Genomic DNA, 8,052 nt, shown 5'->3' with positions numbered 1-8,052 from the left:
AATACAAACCAAATCCCAACGACCCTGCTGCATCAGAGTGCACCTGAAAATCCGTGCGAAGGTTCAAAGTGTCCTGCCATAGAGACACCCCGTTGAATTCCTCCAGGAATTCCAACCATATACGCAGGTCAGCACGCACTTGTGCTGACAGGCGCACCCTGTGCCTTGGAGACTTCAAACCTGACATAAGTCTGGCCAAGCGGGAACAGAAAGGTCGGCCTGGGGCAACTACCCTGCAGGCAAAGTTTAAATGACCCAGCAGGGACTGCAGCTGCCGCAGGGTAACCTTTTTCATGGGAATGAGGTCCGCAATAATTCCCTTAAGCGTGAGTATCTTATCTGCAGGCAAACTGGAAGTTTGGGCCACCGTATCCAGCAAAATCCCCAGGTAAGTCAGCTGCGTGGAAGGACCCTCAGTCTTCTCCGCAGCTAACGGCACGCCCAGTTCCTCGGTCAAAGCCGCGAAAGCCTGCAGCAACACTACGCAGTCCCCCGTATCACTAGCCGAGGCCACTAAGTAATCATCCAAGTAATGAGTGACTCCGCCCAAACCAGTTCTTTTACGCAGAGCCCAGTCCAAGAATGAGCTAAAACATTCAAAGGCCGCACAGGCTACCGAGCAGCCCATGGGCATGGCCTTATCGAAATAAAATTCGCCTTCAAACTGAAAGCCCAGCAACCAGAAGTCATCAGGATGAATCGGGAGCAGCCGGAACGCAGACTCAATGTCGCATTTGGCTAGCAAAGCACCCTTTCCAAATTTTCTTATCATCTTGATCGCTTGATCAAGCGATGCATACTTCACCGAACAAAGCTCCGGGGGAATAACATCATTTACTGATGTGCCCCTAGGGTGTGATAAGTTGTGTATTAGGCGAAATTCCCCCGGAGTTTTCTTGGGCACTATGCCCAAAGGCGAAATATGCAAATTAGGAAAGGGGGGAACTGCAAAAGGGCCGGCCATGCGGCGTAGAGCCAGTTCTTTCCCAATCTTCTTACGCGCCACCTCTGGCATGTCCCTCACAGACTTCTGGTTTAAAGGGTTTCTGGCTACAGGATTTGCCGCCACTGGAATTCGAAAACCTAGGGAGAAACCGTCACGCAAGTACGATGCTGCCTCCTGAAGAGGGTATGACTGTAACAATAACAACAATGGCTGTAGCTTAACCGGGGTGTAAGCTAAAGAAGAAAGCACACTATTTTCCCGCACCGGCGGCTGCAGCCTGCGAGGCGGCTTTTGGGGGCTGCTGTGAGCCCCCCCCCTTTCGAAAGGGCCGTCTAACCCCTGTGCAAGCAGATGCTGGGTGATTCCCAGAACACTTTTCACAGGTGTGCGAAAACCTGCAGGACTGGCGCTGACAGGTACCCTTGTTAAAGTCCCAGCAAAAGAACTTGCGGCCCGTCTTAGCTGGCACATTCCTAGTTTTCTGCAATTCAGAAAGCTTACTGTCGATACGTGGAGCCACATAAGTGGTCCAAACATCTAAATCTTTCCGGTCCCAGCGGGCAGTGGGAATCTTAGCAGCCCTGCGTCTGAAATTCTCATCGTAGGAAATCGCCGCGGACGCTCCAGCCATCGTAAATGCTGAGCGAACTATGGATAAATAGACCCACAAATGCATCGACCTCCGTGGGTAAGCCGCTGCCACCACCCCTGCAAACACCTGGAAACTATCGAGCCAGCGCTCGAAGGTCCTATCCGCCTTTGGCACCGCCACCCTCTTCTTTGTGGCTGCCTTATCCAGGGAATCCTGTCCTTCCTGAGGGGGTGCCAGGCTAAATATATCAATGTAACGGCCATCCAGAATCCTGGATCGCAGCTTTGTGGATAAGTGGGCACCTGGTATAATGTCCCTGGCTGAATTGGTGGAAACCTTCACATCAGGCAGGAGGACCCCGTCCCGGCAGTCCTGCACCGCCCCATACTTTGCCCTATGAGAGTTTGCCCTCCTCTCCCAAGCCCATCTTGGGAGCCCCGATGTCTCTCCAAAGCCCCAGTATAAAGCTAATGAAGCTTCCTCATCACTACTGGAGGTTTGAGACGACGTACCTGGGGAAGAGGACGAGGTATCTCTCCGCCTCCTTTTTGCACGCTTCCTGGAACTCTTTTTCCGGCGACGGAACCCGCCCGAAGACGACCTTGGAGGGAGAGGAAGGCTGTCCTCCACTGAGGATTCAGATATGTTACCTTGCAGCACGTCGCCTGTAACCAACTGAGAAGAAATCACAGGTGAGTGACCTGGAACAGACCTCACCGCTGATGCGGACTGTGCAACTGAACCCCGTGCCGCCCGAATCCGGGTGGACGTCCTTCGCCTAGCCTGACCCCTGGGGCCACCCCGTACCCTTGGCGCTGCAGCTTGTGAGACAGGTAAGACCGTCGACTGTGCTAATCGCGTGGTGCGTGAAGGACCCCCAGCTAACAAATCCTCCCCCTCATCTTCAGCAGAAGATGACACCGAAGGGTGAGCGTCAGCAGGTGGGGCTGGGTCAGGAGAAGTAGCCGGAGTCGAACAGCGTTGAATCAAACCATCCATTTCAGCCTCTACCCGTGCTAACACCACTGGGTCATTGGCCAAGCCCGTAACCATAGATTGAAGGCGTCTAACAGATCGCTGTGGCCCTGGAGAGCGCAAAGCTTGGGACGGGCCCTTTATTGGCCTCTTCGTCAATTTAGAAAGAGCAGGCCTCTGTGGCGCCTTCTTCTTTGGAGCCATCCCTGCTACCAGTAAAAGAGAAAAACCAAATTAATGCAATGCACTCAGTGCCCTAAGATACAACCGTATAGTCAAGCAGCCTTCAATTAGTTGCAGCCAAGTGGCTCACCAACAGGTGGCGCAGCTGGTAAGCGAAGCCAATGTAGTGGCTGCGTTTCCGCCAACGGCCACTAGGGGTCTCCGCACAATGAGGCGGCTGAAGAAAATGGCGCTCCCGCCAAATGTTCCAAAATGGAGGCCTCCCAACTACCCCCAAGCAGGAGGCCTCCTCCCAGACCCAACGTAGGCCGTCAGCGGCCTCCAAACCCAAAGGCCGCTGTATGTGCCAAAAAATGGCTACCCGGGGGAGGGGATGGACCCTCCCCAATCAGGGCAGCCCGCCTCCGCAGGCGCTGGGGTCCAACGCGCGGCTAAGGCCGCTATGGAGGGGGGGGCGTCCCCCGACTAGGCCACGCCGGGCTGGGCCCGATCCACAGGGGGAAATGCCGCGCCGAGCGCCGTGCGCGATTCGGCGGCCCCACTACGCTCGCGCGGCACCCCCGAGCCAGGCGGCCCTCCCCGGACAAGAGCGCGCCAAACGCGCCGAAACGGGAGCCGCCGCCCAGTAAGGCCACTCAGTGGGGGGGGGGGAGCTCAGGAGGCCCGAGGCCCGCCGGCCCGGAACTAGGCCTCCCCGGACTGGCCCAAAATCGCGCCGAAAATCGGGCGGCGAGAGCCGCGCGCGGGCCCCAACGGCGCCCTCGTGGGGCCTCCGCGCCGGCTGTGTTGGGGCGCGAAAAGCAGCCGCCGTCGGAAGGGAGCCGCCGCCAAGCGAAGGGGAGAAGGTAAGCTCTCTTTAAAAAAGAAAAAACCGCTGAGAGGGGGGGGGGCATTCCTGGGGCCCGAAGGTCAACTTACCCCCCGACCGGCACCTCGGCTGAGAACCAGGCCGAAGGCCTAGGGTCCGGCACCCCCCCGGCCACCCCCAAAAGCCCCACGGGGCCCAAACTCCCACCAAACGGAGAGAAGAAGGAGATAGTCAAGAGAAATTAAATATAGCCGAAAACTACAAGAAGGAGTCTACCAATAAATGAAAGAAAAAGGGAGGGGGGGGTAGCTTGGGAGAAACCTAAAGCGAGAGAACGTAATTAAATAGAACTAAATAGGAGAAAGAGATTAGGTTTATACAACCGGTCTTTGACTGTGTTCGATCAGATGCCCACAGCAAAAGAGAAAGCAACTCTCTGTGGGCCCTGCTTAAATAATCTCTGATCTCCACCCCCAAAATGGCAACATACAATTTGCCCCAGCAACACCATCACCAATACTTTCCAGACTCCTTTTCCAATTTGCCTGGCAACTGCAGGGTGCTTTGCCTGGCCCCAGCCGCAACACGTGCTCTCCTTTATTAGAACACGCTTTGTGCTGTTTTAAACGTGCATTTTATATTTGACTTCCTTTAGTAATGCTTTATTTTGAAATCTTTAAGATAGTATTTTAGTTTTCTGTTAATTATGTTGCTTTGAACGTAGACTTGACTTTCTTCAGTGGTGTTTTATTCTGGATTGTTTTATTTGATGCTTTAATGTAGGTTGTAAACCACTTTGAGATTGTTCCCCCCCCCCTTAAAGTGGTATAATAATAATAATAATAATAATAATAATAATAGGAATTGCATTTAGGAGAGGCAAACTATCAGCTCTGTTCTTGTTTAGCTGAGCCTCGCCAGATTTAATGATAAAGTTTCATCTATGTCACCTCCAGATATCTCCACATCTTTTCCTAAAGGACCGGAAGCAAAATGGCTGAAAATGTGGGGGGAACAGTCAAATTAAAGTTATTTAATGTTTATAGCACAAAGGCTACTGTCCATATTCTTTATTTTTACAGCATTGCTTTTTTAGAAAAATGTACAATGACAGCTGCCAGGCAAAAAACACTGACTTAAAGTAGCTCAGACAGTTTTCCACTCTGATGACATTTTTTTCATCAAAACATACATTATTTATGGGTGGGGGAAAATCTTTTCCCCATGAAAGTGATGACCTGAAAATGAACCTCCACAGATTTTGCTATCCAAAGAAGAGTGTTCCTGTGTCAGGAAGAAGTTGAATGACAAATGGGAAATGGATTCTCCCTCTCTTTTTTTATTTATTTAGCCATAACCTCTGGGCCTAAGAAAAAGAAAACCGTGTCTTGTGCAGAATATCAAGGCTGCAATCCTGGCAGTAAGCCCTGTTGTACTCAACAGAACTTACTTCCGAGGAGACGTTGTTAGAATTGTTCTGAAAATGCAGAAGACTATCACTCCCTTGTTTATACTCAAGGCATTTACTTTTATATTGTTCTGTGCTAATTTCAATGTCATGGTCTCTCCCGTTCCTTACTGCTGCCCATGACAGTGGTGGTGATTGACAAGGCAACTTGACATTGGCACTCTGGTGCTGGACTCACCAACGCCATCGTGGTCCCACCCACAACACAAAGTGGCTCAATAGGATGGGGTCAGAGAATTCTGGCACACTGAGCTCTACTTGGCACTGCTGCCCATATAGTGCAACTGCAGACACCTTGCATCCAGGCAGAGGGAACTTCAGCGAGGGTGTGAGTAGCAGGGCTGAGAGACTATGCACCTTGACTTACCAGCACTGACATCTCAGTTTGTAATTCCTCTAAATAAGGATATGTGTTATTAAATTAAAAAAAAAAATGGGTAAGCTAAGTTTATCAGTATCTTCATGCTTATCAGCAGTGCTTTTTTCTAGGAAAAATAGGTGTCGGTACTCGCTATAAAGTTGTTACAGTAAGTGTCATACTTTTTAACAACAGCAAAAGAGGTGCCACTACTGCATACCCTTAGGTAAAGGTAAAGGGACCCTTGACCATTAGGTCCAGTCGTGGCCGACTCTGGGGTTGTGGCGCTCATCTCGCTTTATTGGCCGAGGGAGCCGGCATACAGCTTCCGAGCCATGTGGCCAGTATAACTAAGCTGCTTCTGGCGAACCAGAGCAGCGCACGGAAATGCCGTTTACCTTCCCGCCAGAGCAGTACCTATTTATCTACTTGCACTTTTGATGTGCTTTCGAACTGCTAGGTTGGCAGGAGCAGGGACCAAGCAATGGGAGCTCACCTTGTCGTGGGGATTCGAACTGCCAACCTTCTGATCGGCAAGCCCTAGGCTTCTGTGGTTTAACCCACAGCACCACCCGCGTCCCTACTGCATACCCTTAAGTACCCCCTAAACCCCCCCACACACACTGCTTATTAGTATTTAGCATGCAGAGCTATCACATTGATATATCCAGTAAGTGCATTTGGGATCACACCTTGGATGGTTAAATATGGGAGTACTGTGTTAAGGCTGGACTGGCAGGTGGACAAATGAAAGTCCCATGCCTTTTGAATGTTATACATTTTTTCTAGCTGCTCCCTACATCAGTGCCCATTTTCTTCTTTCTTTTGATTCGGCAAGCTAAATTATAGTTCATGCAGAAGGGCTCTACAGAAAGTATAGCTGGAATTTCTTGTTTCCTTTTCTTGTTGCAAATCAAGCTAGTCACTGACAATTTCATTTTCGTCATGTTCTATGTAACTCAGAAGGCACAGCTTGCAGTGAGTGCTGTCTTATATTTCACATGTAGAGCAGGCTTATTTTAATCTACATTAACACCTGGCATGTTTTTCTTGAAAACTTTTAGGGCAGTAAGATTAGCAACATTTAATATTCAGCATTTGCTAATACAACTTAATACAAAAAAACCCATGTCCACTACTGATGTGAAGTTTGGCAGCTTCTGTCCACAACCCAGTACAGAGCTAGGCATAAAAGTCCCCTTGATTTCCACAGTGTTTATTGGAATAAACATGTGAAAAATAGGACAAACATTGAGCCTTGCCATTGGATACATGGCAATCGCCTGGTTCATCTTCAGTTTCCGTATTAAAGCCACCAAACTGGATTGCAATCTATAAGAACTTTAATCATGTTACGTTTTCCCCTGATACAAATATACCCAACTTTGTACCATACAGATGCCATAACAAAACCATTGTATGCAGGTAATTTATATGGTTGTTTTCTATGCCAATATTGAACACTAAGAACACGCCATTGTACCAGAGCAATGTATACCCACTAAAAGGGTCCACTGTATTCTGCCTAAGTAAGAATAGGTGCAATCTAGTTGTGGTGTTACTAAAAGCTACCTCCTGCCACCATCAGGACAGCAGCATCAATCAGCAGTCTTCCTTGAGATCTTAGTACCCTTCCTTTACCTTTACACACATTGAAAAGACCAAAGACCCATCTAGTCTAGCATCCTATTCTCACCTTCTTCCAGGGCATCTAGACAGCATATTGAGTGGCATGGACTTGTTTTAAAAACACATTTATTTGGGGAGACCTTCAAAAGTTAGTCAGCACCCCAAGAATACCAGTATAATTAAGGGGAAACACACTGCAGAGATACAGTGCCAATTATAAGTTCATTGGGAGGAAGCTTTAGTAGGCTGCCTGACCCTAGCATTTCACAGTGCCCTCCCCCAAATTTACCTTGCTGTGAATGGTCAGCATTTATGGTGGTAGAGCTCCATGAAACACTGCAGGGGCAACAGTAATGGTGATGGTCCTCCAAGCACTGGAGCTCAGCTGGGCAACAGCATTGATCCAGAGTACTGGAGGGAGTTAAGATGGCATCTGGCAAGCTTCTCCATCCATGGAATGCCAGAGAGAAAAAAAGATAGGTGTGGAAGGGCATGCATCTGTGGTGGACCCTGCTAGAGTATTGGGACTCTAGTAGTTGCCTGCTTGGGAGTATTGAACCTTCACATGGCCTCTACTTCTCTAGATGTATGCATCTCACGCCCACCAACATACTTTTACAGCCTACATCAGTAGAACACCGTGTAGCTGGGCAGCCACATGAAGCGTGACATAGATTTCAATGGATCAGTTTCTATCTATTTTGATCTGCTCCCCAAAGGCTCCCCCCCCCTTAAAAGATTCACCACCATAGTAAAAGTAGCTTCCCTTTATGAATCATCCATTTCATTTTCAGTGTAATAGCGTTAAGACAAAAGAAGGCATGAAAAATGAATACATCCTCACATCACATTTCATAAATATACTGTGACTGATTCACAGTGCATACAGTTTAGTAGCTACTGCAGATTGGTTATGGAATAATGCATGTGTAGAATTAAGCCGCCTGGTACTAATGTGTAAATCAAATATGCAGAAGCTTCTGTGATTTAGGGAGGATTAAAATACATTGAGTCAATTTAATCCATTAGATTAAAAGAATCATATTGTTGAATTCCCCATGAGGATGACAATACAGGCTGGTGTTAAAAATGT

The sequence above is a fragment of the Podarcis muralis genome, chromosome 3, assembly GCF_964188315.1.
Source record: "Podarcis muralis chromosome 3, rPodMur119.hap1.1, whole genome shotgun sequence".
In the NCBI taxonomy this organism is placed as follows: domain Eukaryota; kingdom Metazoa; phylum Chordata; class Lepidosauria; order Squamata; family Lacertidae; genus Podarcis; species Podarcis muralis.
Note: the sequence above shows the minus strand (reverse complement) of the source record.